Consider the following 13,483-nt stretch of genomic DNA (forward strand, 5'->3'; position numbering starts at 1 on the left):
AACCCTTTAGAGAGTATTGCTTTCAGTTTGAAACTATATAAGTTTCAAAGTGGGCAAACAGATAAAAGATTCTATAAACCTTATACCTACTGAAGATAAGAATAAAAGCAATTGTAGAACTTTACAGATAGAAGACACCTAGTAAATACAGTTTATTATTTTAAACTGATTAATATAATTCCTTACTTGAGACAATAAATGTAGCATGTAATATTGTTTCCTGTTTCAGGACAGAGACTGCTTCTTGTTGATATTTGCATCACTAGTATCACCCAATAAATGGTGATGATTGAATGAATCAATTAATGAATGAGTATGAGAGAAAACTCCTAAGAACCAACTTCAAGCACTTCAATCTAATCCCTAGGCCCTCCCAGTTTCTCTCTTGCTGAGTGTCTTCCCAGATTATTGATGCTTTACGTGAGCAATCAGGAAAGAGGAAGCAATCCAGATGGAAGGCTAGCTGTGGTCAGATGCCTCTGAAATGAACAAAGTATTTGCAGATGTTTCAACAAGTGGAGGGGTTGGGCTGAGTCTAGGCCACAGGAAACAACTTCCACACCTTGGGGCTACTACAATAAAGGTATCATCGCTCACTGGCACAGGATTTTGTTGGAAACTTGAAAAGGCACTGGGGTTGGAATGCTGCATGAATCCAGACTTGCCTCAGGAATGCCACAAGTGATCAGAATTAAGTATAGAAATTAATGTGATTTGTAAAAATAGCAGTAAGTTTCATGGCTATCTGGAAATCAAATCCTTTAATCACTTTAGACAAAACTAATGAAACTAGAAGAAACTATCATTGATTTTGAGAGTCTCCTTCTAAATTAGTTGGCCTTTGGCTTTTGGAGAGCAAAGTTCAAATTCCAGTTCCTGTCTGACAGGAAAATAAGTCAGACACAAAGTAGATAGATAGTCTTTTAGACTCCAAACTGAAACAGCAGGGCAGAAAGGAGATCTGAGTCTTGAAGAAACTTTGTTTTTGAAGTTGCAGAATTCAGTCACCTTCTGTGATATTTTTCACTGCCTTTTGAGGCAGTTCACTTTATTTTTAATTAAAAAAAATTTTTTTAGTGCCATCATTTTATTTTGTATCAGGGTATAGCCAATTAACAATGTGATTATTTCAGGTTTAAGGCTGTTCACTTTAGATTTATGATATTTGTCCTTGTTGGCAAATCTATTCAGATGTAAATAAGGAACTTTGTATTTTCTAATGGAAAAAATCTAAATTCTACTATGTTCAGTGCGTGTTCTCTTCCAGACCATGTTAAATTTCTAGCAGTGTAGTGGACAGTGGGGCACATGATTATAAGTACCAATTGCTTGATAAGATATTAATAAGATACAAAGCCACCTTAAAAAGCTCAGAACTAGATTCAGCCACTTACTGACTTTGTGCCCTGGTCACATTACTAGGGCTTCCCTGGTGGCTCAGAAGGTCAAGATTACTACCTGAGCCTATTTTCTCATCTCTCACATGATAACGATTGAGGAGGATGGTTTTGTTTTTGGCTTGGTGAGCAAGGAAGAGATTATTTTCTAAAACAATTATCTGAATGCTTGGCAACATTGGATTTGTCCCATAAAATCCTAAACTTTTAAAGTGAGAAGATTTTATAGTAGCATAGCTGTGGACATTTACTGATAGGGTTAAGATTTTTAGTACCCCAAATGAAAGTTTTTTGAAAAATTATAAAGAATAAAAGAAAATACTTGCACTATTACTAAAATTGGGATATTTGGAGGGTAGAGTAAAATTAATTAACCCCAACATTATTAAAGAATTGTACATATATTGCTATTCTAATTGAATTTGCTCTTTTAAAATATTGGGATTCAATATACACAGACTAGATGCTGGCAGCAAATCCTTTTATATATTTTTTTAAAACAAAATAGGTGTATTAGACTTGCTGCAACTCCCTCTTATAGAATTAGAGCAAAGAAGAAACTTAAGTATCATCAAGACATCAAATTCCTCATTTTATGGATGAGGAAATAAATTCCAAGAGGATAATTTATTTTTTTAATTATTGTTATTATTATTACAGGTGCTGTACAAGGCACCAATCTTGGTTTGGGGCATTCAACAGTGAACCAGACAGATGTGGCTTCTTGCCTTAAAACACACAGTTAATGGAGGAGCTAGAATCAGAAATGAGTCTGTGTATTTCTAATTAACACAACTTGCATTGGTCAAGTACTAGCTCTGGACCAGGCCCTAAGTATTTCACCTACATTAAGTCTTGAAATCTTCCCTAACTTTAGTAAGGAGGAACATGTCTTTCCACTCCTGATGTCTCCTTCTGTGTGGTGGGAGCTCAATAAATGTAATAATCCTGGCTCCTCTCTCGACATCTGAGTTAGGAAAGAGTAACAGCTCATGAGTAGCCCAGCACCTCCCCTTCTTTAGGACTGAGCTGTCCTGAAGGGAATGTTCTTTGCTCCTTTGGGCCCAAAGACCAATAGGGCAGAAGGAGGCCTTTTTCGGTCTTGTGAGCAGAAAGAGAAGTCTCATACCGGGGTTTTAAATGAGGTAGCTCTCTGTCAGATATCAGCCTTCTCATCAGTAAAATCTGTCAGTATGTACTCAAGAGAGAAGCATTTCATAAAAATGAGTAAGTAAGCAAGTGCATACTCTCATATTTATACCATCTCAAACCAACCAGGTTCTCTCCAGCATGCATATCTACGCCTTGTGCTCTGATCTCATCTGCCACAGCATCCAGGAAATAGTACCTTAAAATATTATCCATATAACCTTCCAGGATCATTTGGCCCAAACAGCAGAACACCTTGCACAGCAGCCTGGACCTGTTACAGACAGTACATTAAATTAACCATCATATCTTCTAAACAGATTTGGTCCAATTTCCTCAGTTTCTAAATTGTGAGGGTTTGTGGTTGGACTTTTGGGAGACAGAACGGTAAGATGATAGAAACATGGGATTTATAGAATTAGAAGACTAAGATTTGACTCTCACCTGGGTAACTCTAACTTTGAATCTCTGTTTTTCCTCTAGATAACAACACAGATTGTCTTACTGAGCTCACCTGATTGTTTGAAGCCCAAAGAGGAAAAGGAATGTGTAAGTGCTTTATAAACTGTAAAGAACTCTAAAAACGTTAGTTGTTTTATAGGCTTAAAGGGCAATCTTTTAAATCATAGTTCTTATTTTTCCTATGGATTTTAAGCTTTACTTTATACAAAGGTGGTTGTAAGGTTTGGTGATTCATAGTGCACTAGATGGTTATTATTCAAAGGCTGAAAACCATGCTACTAAGCTCTCCCATCTTCCAACCAAGATTATTCACTTAATTAATGTAATCAACAAATAAAAACCTCTCTTGCATTGCTGTCTATTTTAAACCATTAGTCTTCTGTATTACATAATGCTTCTCTCAGTGACTTCCTTTGAATTTTGAGCAGATTTGTAAAATCCTTGCACAGTAGGAAGGAGCAGTGGTACACATAAGAACTGGAGTGGAGTTGGGGAAGGATAAAAGAAAGGCTGCAAGGAGGTGAAAGACAGAGAAGGGTCTGGGCTGTACATTTCAACTAAAAGTACTGATAAGGAAACAGGAGGGGGCAGAAAGTCACCAGGAACAAGGGAACATGGGTTCCAAGTAGCACCTTTAACACAAATTGTTTAAAGGTTTGCTCCTTCTGATCAGTCTACCAAATCTCAACCTGAAAGTCAGAAGAAATGGATTCCAGTCCTGCCTCTCAGACCATCTGTGTGACATTGGGTATGTAATTTTGCCTCCTGGGATCTCATTTTTCATAATCTACAAAATGAAAGTTTTAGACAAATATTCTCTAAAACCATTTCCACAACAAATATTCTGTAATTTTAGCAGAGAGCCCATGAATTCCCTCCTCTTTCAACATTTAAGTCTTATCTTACTCAGGGGAAAAATTATCTTAGAAATGTGGTAAGTAGTTGGGATATATGTGTGTGTGTGTAGAGGCTAATGGTAAAGTTACATCACAACATCATAAACCAGAGAGAAGCATTTCATAAAAAATGAAAACAAAGAGTAATTAAGCAACTGTACACTATCATATTTGAACCATTTCTTGTATAAGCAAAGGAACTTCCCAAGAAGTTGTTCCAGTTATAATTATATTCTGATATGTTCGCAGTCCATTTCAAAAACTGTTGAGCATTACAAACACTACTTGCAATATTAATGAGTACACACCAGCCTAAAAGCATAGTCTTCTTGACATTGCTTTAAGTCACCAAGAGAACAAATAAAATATGTACAATAGTTGTTAAATCCTCAAAACAACGCATTTTCTTCTTAACTGTGGAGGACAGACTCTCCATGTTTTTCTGTGTGGTGATAATTCTGTTCACTGCGTAAGTGGTAGTGGTGGTGTTTTAAGTGCTAAGTCGTATCTGACTCATTGTGACCCTATGGACTGTAGCCCGTCAAACTCCTTTGTCCATAAGATTTCCCAGGCAGGAATATTGGAGTGGGTTGCAATTTCCCTCTCCAGGGAATCTTCCTGACCCAGGGATCAAACCTGTGTTTCCTGCTTGACAAGCGGATTCTTTACCACTGAGCCACCTGGGAAACCCTCACTGCAAAAGCAGGTTTAAGCAAAAGGAATAGTATAAAAAGTCCAGCTATATGACCTCAGGCATTAAAAACAAAATGGTTTGGGGAGGGGATTCACTGAATCAGTATTAATCTTTATGAAAATCTGGTGGAATCAAAGGTATTCCTGTGTCTTTCATATATTTCAATAAACAGTTAATGTCTTTGACATTATATTTGTCTATTATAAAATGCCAGGGCTTCCCCAGTAGCTTAATGGTAAAAGAATTTGCCTACAATGCAGGAGACATGGGTTCAATCCCTGGGTTGGGAAGCTCCCCTAGAGAAGGAAATGGCAACCCACACCAGTATTCTTGCCTGGGAAATCCCATGGATAGAGGAGCCTGGCAGTCTACAGTCTATGGGGTCGCAAAGAATTGGACACAACTTAGCATGCACATACATACACGCACACAGTGAATAACATCTACCTATATCACTTTGCTGGAGAAGGCAATGGCACCCCACGCCAGTACTCTTGCCTGGAAAATCCCATGGACGGAGAAGCCTGGAAGGCTGCAGTCCATGGGGTCGCTGAGGGTTGGACACAACTGAGCGACTTCACTTTCACTTTTCACTTTCATGCATTGGAGAAGGAAATGGCAACCCACTCCAGTGTTCTTGCATGGAGAATCCCAGGGATGGGGGAGCCTGGTGGGCTGCCATCTATGGGGTCGCACAGAGTCGAACACGACTGAAGTGACTTAGCAGCAGCAGCATATCACTTTGCAAATGTGCAAGGATATCCGATAAATTTCTAGACTTACTTGAAATTACTCGGTCAAGGATATACATTTGTGATTTTAGCAGATATTGCTGGAGACTTTTACATTGCCACTTCCCTACTCCACTCCCTAAGAAGTTGAAAATTGTTGCAGTGTAATGACAGAAGTTACTTACTGACAATGGCAATGCTTGTTCTCCATGTTAACAGTATAGAGGCAGAAAAAATAGAAGCATCACACCCCCTCAGCTTCTTTTGGTCAGTATTTCTGATTTATGAAGGAGAGAATCCATTTGACCAGGCTTATCATGTCCAGCCAAGCCTCAAGGTCTCCCAGAGTCACTAGCCTAGGGTTGTTTACCAGCCTTGGGTCACATGCTCAACTAGAATTCAGTCTTGTGGCTTAGGGTCAGCCTGATGAGCCTGGGGCTGCCTCTCCAGCAGGGGTTGTGGACAGAACAGGCTCTCTTCAGAAGGAACCTCAGCAGGCAGATACTGGAATTAGGACATCTACAGGGTGACTGTAATTCCAGTTTTCCCATGAGGGTCCCAAGTTAGGTCTATGGTTTGGCATCATTACCAACAGTTTTCTCTTCCATGGTTAAAAATGCCCCAGTTTGTACTATAACTTACTAATATTGAATAAAGTTGGGCAGTGCTGTTCATATTATGTTGAAAGGAGCCTGGGGTTTGTAAAGGTGCCTGGGGAGAGAGTGTAAGAGGGAAAGGGAGATACCAAGCAGGTGGGACTAGGGCCCCATTGCCACTGTTTAATGTGACTGGGAATTTAAACTTGTAATAAATAAGCATATTTTTATCTAATAGGAGTTAGACGGTTCTCAAAACTTAAATCATTTGTCCTGTCTCTCCTGACACATGTGTGCCACTGGGCATTTTCTCCACCAGAATAGACCCTTGAAAACCTTTCAAGGCAGTAATCCCTTGACCTCTGCAGATATAATATCTGCACTTACCTAGTGATTTGACAGTGCAGATGGGGCCCGGCCTTAAACTAATGGGCCACTCGTGGCTTTTAACAGGAGCTTCCTTAGCAGTACTTTCACCCCACGCGGAGTCAGAACACGGAGTCTGGTCTAGGTGAGAGAACGGGCACAAGTGACACTCTGAGTTCAGTTCAAAGATGCTACACTTTGATTTACTTCCAAAGCAGCATGTAAGCAGTGCAAAGGATAGACATGAGGTAAGGCAGATGCAGCTGTCCAGTGCCTCCTTTGTTTTTCACAGAGTCATCACAAATTTGTTCGTCTTGGCAGCCTGAAGAGACTGAGATGTCTGGGAGGTCAGGGGAGCCCAGAAGTGTGGGCTCAATATCTTTCATACCTCCAGACACGTTAGCAACCAGAAATAATTTATGCTACCATATAAGGCAAAAATGTAGTTACTCAGTAAGCCATTTCATGCAGGCTAATGTCCAGATTCCAGACCTTGAAATGCTTGCTGTGCCCAGCCTGGGGCAGTTGCTCCTTATCTACACCTGGGCGGCAGGGTGTAGGAGTTTTCCACTTATTTTGTAGGCAGGCCCGGCCTTGGTCTACCACAAACATATTTAGCCTTTAAGTTCTCAAACAAACTCTTGGCCTTCTCCTGAATTAACACAGGCTAAAGGACATCTGTGTTGATTCTGATCATCTATCTCTGTGGGCAAGGCTTTCCATTTTGTTAATCACCGTGCCTCATCTCTTGCTGATTACCCTTGATTGCAAAAGCCCAGTTCTTCAATTGCTGCCTGATTCTCTTTGTCCTTCAGAACTATTCCTTCTGGGAAACAACTCATCCCTTACACACATGCAACTCTCATCATTTTCTCCTCATTTAAAATGTTTATTCTCTCTACTTTGGTTTCCATCACAGCCATATGCATCTTCTTACCAGCTATTCCAACAGTCCCATGGTCTTTGTACTCTCTGGACAAAACAGAGTCAAGAGGTTTCATAAAGTACCCCCACATCTATGCACGATCACAGCAAACATGGCAGTGACTAAAAAATGGCCACTGAAAACTGATAATATCATTAGTCTGTACCATGCTGGACAGATGAAATTTTGCTATGGAGCATAGTTTTGTTTAAATCTATGAAAGTACATTGGTTTAAGCTTCTTAAATAAAGTAGTTTCCTTTCCTCTTTCTCCTTGTTTCACTTCTTTCTTCCTTTTCTCAACCTCTCAACCAAAGATAGCTTACGATCTTTTGTGGAGTCCAAAGAAGCTGATTATGGCTTGAAGGATGGAAAGAAAATGAGTAAAATGGCCAGTGAAAACAGGGAGGCTGCAAAAATAAAAAGGGAAGAAGGGTGGAGTAGATCACTGCTAACTTGGATCTCCTACATGTCCATAAAGTTAGAATTTAATTTGTATCAGTTTGCAAAAACAAACACAGGTCCAGCTCCACCCTGCCAGCCCCTCCCAACAGGGAAAGATTATATTATAGAAGGAATTATACTAAGAGAAGATTATATTTTCCACACACCAGTATTAGGCTTGGCTTTCTGACTTGCTTTGACTAAGGAAATATGAGTAGAAGGGACACGTGACTTTTAAAAGAGATTGCATAGTTCTGCCATTGCTTTCGGAGAAGGCAGTGGCAACCCACTCCGGTACTCTTGCCTGGAAAATCCCATGGGCAGAGGAGCCTAGTATGCTACAGTCCATGGGGTCGCTAAGAGTCGGACACGACTAAGTGACTTCACTTTCATTTTTCACTTTCATGCATTGGAGAAGGCAATGGCAACCCACTCCAGTGTTCTTGCCTGGAGAATCCCAGGGATGGGGGAGCCTGGTGGGCTGCCGTCTATGGGGGTCACACAGAGTTGGACACGACTGAAGCGACTTAGCAGCAGCAGCCATTGCTTTTTTCTCTGCTCTAAAATGACCAGTGTGTCACAGGTAGTGATTACTCCTTCAGTCCAAGTCCCAAAATAAAAGTGACATGGAATAGAACATGAATGAGAAATTAAATCAAAAAACAACTTTTGTTGTTGTAAACCACTAGACTATCGGGATTTCATGTTATTGCAGCATAATACCTTGACCTAATTGAAGAGACATTCATTCCAGAAGGCAGAGAGAACAGAAGTCGGGATGTGTGGGAGGGGTAATACAAGTCAAGGAGATTGTGGCACAACGAGACAGGAGATTAAGGTGCCAGTCAGACATCAGGTAAACCTCCAATGAGAACAATATAGGCTCTGACAGGAAGATCCAGGATCAGTTCAGTTCAGTTCAGTCGCTCAGTTGTGTCCAACTCTTTGTTACCCCATGGACCGCAGCATGCCAAGCTTCCCTGTCCACCACCAACTCCCAGAGTTTACTCAAACTCATGTCCATTGAGTTGGTGATACCATCCAACCATCTCATCCTCTGTCATCCCCTTCTCCTCCTACCTTCAATCTTTCCCAGCATTAGGGTCTTTTCAAATGAGTCAGTTCTTCACATCAGGTGGCCAAAGTATTGGAGTTTCAGCTTCAGCATCAGTCCTTCCAGTGAATATTCAGGACTGATTTCCTTTAGGATGGACTGGTTGGATCTCCTTGCAGTCCAAGGGACTCTCAAGAGTCTTCTCCAACACCACAGTTCAAACGCATCAATTCTTCGGCGCTCAGCTTTGTAGTCCAAATCTCACATCCATACATGATTACTGGAAAAACCATAGCCTTGACTAGATGGATCTTCGTTGGCAAAGTAATGTCTCTGCTTTTTAATATGTTGTCTAGGTTGGTCATAACTTTTCTTCCAAGGAGTAAGTGATCAATCCAGAATCAGAGGAACCAAATGGAGCAAACCTGTACAATGACTTTCTTTCAGGAGATAGGAGGAGAGAAAAAGGACATAAAATTTAGAATATACTGAATAACAAAAATAACGTATGCTTACTTGTCTACAGGGTAGAAATGAAATAGATTTGAGGGATAGGACTAAGTGAAACTCCAAGCCTTTTCTTTCCTCTGGGCCAAGTTTGACTGCCTGTGGTATGATTGAAAGCCCCAGATGAAATTCTTAATGTATCCCACAAAAATCTCTATGAAGAAGGGCCATTTCAGAGAGAAAATGGGAGCTGCAGTAGGTCAGGTTCAGCCTACTGCCTGGGCCCAGTTCCTGTGGTTAGATACAAACTATGGAGGTTGCAGGTCCCAGGCCCTGGATTGGTGTACAGCTCATGGGGAGGTGCATTTTAGGGCAGTTTTTTACTTTCCTATATTCTTCATTTCATATGGGTTTCAGATCCAATTGATCTTGAAAGCCAGGATTCTAATTTCTCTCAGGAGCTGAGAGAAGTTGTATTTAGAGATAGGTTTTTCCCACACATTGAGGATTATTGTATGCAATCATCATTGTGTTGCAGGAAAGAGCCAATTCTAACTCCATGATAGATGGTTTCTTTGACTTTAACCTTTGTTTTTCATTGCTTTTGTTATTGTAATCATACATAATGACCTGCCTCATGGAATCATGCCCCACTTCCTGCAGAGATTAACACATCCCCTCTCTGAAGTTGGCCATTCCAGGAAACATTTGCAAGACAACAGTCTTTAAACTGCCCCTTCTCTGTCCTATAAAAGAACCTGGCATCTAGATCTCACAAGATGGTTGTTTTGAGACATTAATCTGCCATCTTCTTGGTCAGCCACCTCTCCAAATAAAATTGTATTCCTTGGTTCAACACTTCAGTCAGTTCAGTCACTCAGTCATGTCCAGCTCTTTGAGACCCCATGGACCACAGCACACCAAGCTTCCCTGTCCATCACTAACTCCCCAGAGCTTGCTCAGACTCTTGTTCATTGAGTCAGTGAGACCATCCAACCATCTCATCCTGTCATCCCCTTCTCCTCCTGCCTTCAGTCTTTCCCAGCATCAGGGTCTTTTCAAATGAGTTAGTTCTTCACATCAGGTGGCCAAAGTATTGGAGCTTCTGCTTCATAATCAGTCCTTCCAATGAATATTCAGGACTGATTTCCTTTAGTATGGACTGGTTGGATCTCCTTGCAGTTGAAGGAACTCTCAGAGTCTTCTCCAACACCACAGTTCAAAAGCATCAATTCTTCAGTGCTCAGCTTTCTTTATAATCCAACTTTCACATCTGTACATGACTACTGGAAAAACCATAGCTTTGACTAGATGAACCTTTGTTGGCAAAAGAATGTCTCTGCTTTTTAATATGTTGTCTAGGTTTGTCATAGTTTTTCTTCCAAGGACTAAGAGTCTTTTAATTTCATGGCTGCAGTCACCATCTGTAGTGATTTTGGAGCCCCCAAAAATAAAATCTGTCACTGTTTCCATTGTTTCCCCATCTATTTGCCATAAAGTGATGGGACCAGATGCCATGCTCTTAGTGTTTTGAATGTTGAGTTTTAACCCAGCTCTTTCACTCTTCTCTTTCACTTTCATCAAGAGGCTCTTTAGTTCCTCTTTGCTTTCTGACATAAGGGTGGTGTCATGTGCCTATCTGAAGTTTTGATATTTCTCCTCATAATCTTGATTCCAGCTTGTGCTTCCTCCAGCCCAGCATTTCTCATGATATACTCTGCTTATAAGTTAAATAAGCAAGGTGACAATATGCAGTCTTGACATACTCCTTTACCAATTTGGAACCAGTCCATTGTTCCATGTCCAATTCTAACTGTTGCTTCTTGACCTGCATACAGATTTCTCAGGAGGTAGGTAAGGTGGTCTGGTATTCTCATCTCTTGAAAATTTTTCCACAGTTTGTTGTGATCCACACAGTCAAAGGCTTTAGCATAGTCAATGAAGCAGAAGTAGATATCTTTCTGGAATTCTCTTGCTTTTTCTATGATCCAACAAATGTTGGCAGTTTGATCTCTGGTTCCTCTGCCTTTTCTAAATCCAGCTTGAACATCTGGAAGTTCTCAGTTCACGTACTATTGAAACCTAACTTGGAGAATTTTGAACATTACTTTGCTAGCATGTGAGATGAGTGCAATTGTACGGTAGTTTGGACATTCTTTGACATTGCCTTTCTTTGGGATTGGAATGAAAACTGACCTTTTCCAGTCCCGTGGCCACTGCTGAGTTTTCCAAATTTGCTAGCATATTGAGTGCAGCACTTTTATAGCATCATCTTTTAGGATGCCTCAACGCCTAGCCCTTAGGTTAATTGGTCTGTCTTGCAGCAACCAGACCAAACTTGGAATCAATAACAATTGTTTTATGAGTGTTGTCAACATTGTTGCTGAGATAGATAACTCCTGCCTGTACCATGTACAGAGTATGAGGTCACAGTCATACATACAGCCTAGCTCTCTGGGATGCAGGAGGGCAGTATGGTTCTCAGAGCATCAGCATCCCCTGGAAACTTGTTGAAATGCTAATTCTTGGGCCTCATCCAACAGCTACTGAATTTAAGATTCTGGAAGTGGGGCTCAGTGATCTGTACTTTAATAAGCCCTCCAGGGATTTGATGCACACTTAAATTTGAGAGGAGAAGGCAATGGCACCCCACTCCAGCACTCTTGCCTGGAAAATCCCATGGACAGAGGAGCCTGGTGGGCTGCAGTCCATGGGGTCGCTAAGAGTCAGACAAGACTCAGCGACTTCACTTTCACTTTTCACTTTCATGCATTGGAGAGGGAAATGGCAACTCACTCCAGTGTTCTTGCCTGGAGAATCTCAGGGACGGGGGAGCCTCGTGGGCTGCCGTCTATGGGGTCACACTGAGTCGGACACGACTGAAGCGACTTAGCAGTAGCAGTAGCAGTAAATTTGAGAACCACTGCCTTAGTGGAATCAGTCTGAATAACAAGCATGTAGTCTTTTTCTCAAGGCACATCTTAATGGTCCCAGGCTAACACTCGGATCAATGCCACACCCTCCTCTGATTTTATTAAATGATCATCCATTCCAGGTTGCCAGCAGGCCTCACTATCTTCATGCATCTCAAAGTGGAGGAGGTGATGGGTAGGGCTCAGGCCTTCTTATAGTGTTGTACTGAGCACCTTAGCTAGCATCTCTTGGGCCTGTCCAGCTTGGATCTAGGTCGGCTTTGGGAGACATAGACAAATATAACTTTCATTGATTTCTTGTCTCCTTTTGCATAATGTCCACATTAGACTAAAGAGGCCACTGATGAAATCTACACTCTGAGGTCAATATTATCTCCATTTCCACACAAGAAAACAGGTCTGTGGAAACTTTAATAACTTGCCACAACCATAAGGTTAGTAAATGATGGAGTTGGGTTTTAAATCTAGTCAAACATCAGAATCCACTGGTAAATTGTTTGGAACATTCCCAGGTGCATACTTTAAGAATCCTGCTCTGAAAAATACTATGTACACTGATTTAACAGCAAATGTCAAAAGTGCCCTACTCTTGCATTAACCTGTTGTCACCAGTCATTTGCTTTCCAAAATAAGGCAATTGACTCAAACATTAATAAATGAAGATATATTGATAATTCTAACTTCAGTATAGATGTATTGTTATTTCTCTTAAACTATTTGCTCAGTAAAATTTCTGCCAAACTTAAGGGCAAGAGATGTTGACTTCTACTGAACTTCAAGCTTTACACAGCTCCCCTGGGATATCTAATAGGCCACTCACACTGAACATGTACAAACAGAACTCTTCATTCCTCTTCCACAAACACTTCCTTCCCTGATCCTTCCTATCTCAGTAAATACACCATAGTAGTGGTCATTTTTCATTCCACTCAAGCTCAAGTGTCATTTTTCATTCCACCCTTTCCCATATATGTCTACCTCATCAGCATGTTCTGGGAAGTTCTACTTCAAAATGTATTCTAAATCTATATACTTTTCCGTTGCTACTGCTACCATCTTGTCCAAGCCATCACCATCTCTTGCCTGGATTACTGCATTCATCTCCCAGACTTCCTGTTTTCACCATCCTACCTCCTAAAATCTGCTTTCCACACATATTCTGTGTAAGCTTTAAGTACACTGGCTTTTGTCACTCTCAAGTGTAAATCTTCCAGAGGTCCCCCATGGCATTCAAAATGGAATCCAAATTCCTTCCCATGGCTCTGAAAGGCCTCACAGGATCCAGCCCCTGATGATTCCCTGACCTCATCTCCTCCATGCTCACCCTTGCTCACCTTCCTCTGCCCCTCTGGCTACCTTTCTGTTCTTTAGCAGGGCTGTCTCTGTGGCT

General features: G+C 41.0%; 1 long non-coding RNA gene across 2 annotated transcripts in view; it reads left to right on the forward strand.

Moving 5' to 3' along the window:
* The window catches only part of LOC113893125, a 42,634-nt gene that overhangs the window by 8,051 nt on the left and 21,100 nt on the right, over positions 1-13,483 (forward strand). For both annotated transcript variants that reach the window (XR_003511230.1, XR_003511231.1), the window contains one exon: positions 3,030-3,095. This is a non-coding gene — a long non-coding RNA (uncharacterized LOC113893125). The remainder of the gene's footprint in view (positions 1-3,029; positions 3,096-13,483) is intronic.

The sequence above is a fragment of the Bos indicus x Bos taurus genome, chromosome 1, assembly GCF_003369695.1.
Source record: "Bos indicus x Bos taurus breed Angus x Brahman F1 hybrid chromosome 1, Bos_hybrid_MaternalHap_v2.0, whole genome shotgun sequence".
Taxonomy (NCBI): domain Eukaryota; kingdom Metazoa; phylum Chordata; class Mammalia; order Artiodactyla; family Bovidae; genus Bos; species Bos indicus x Bos taurus.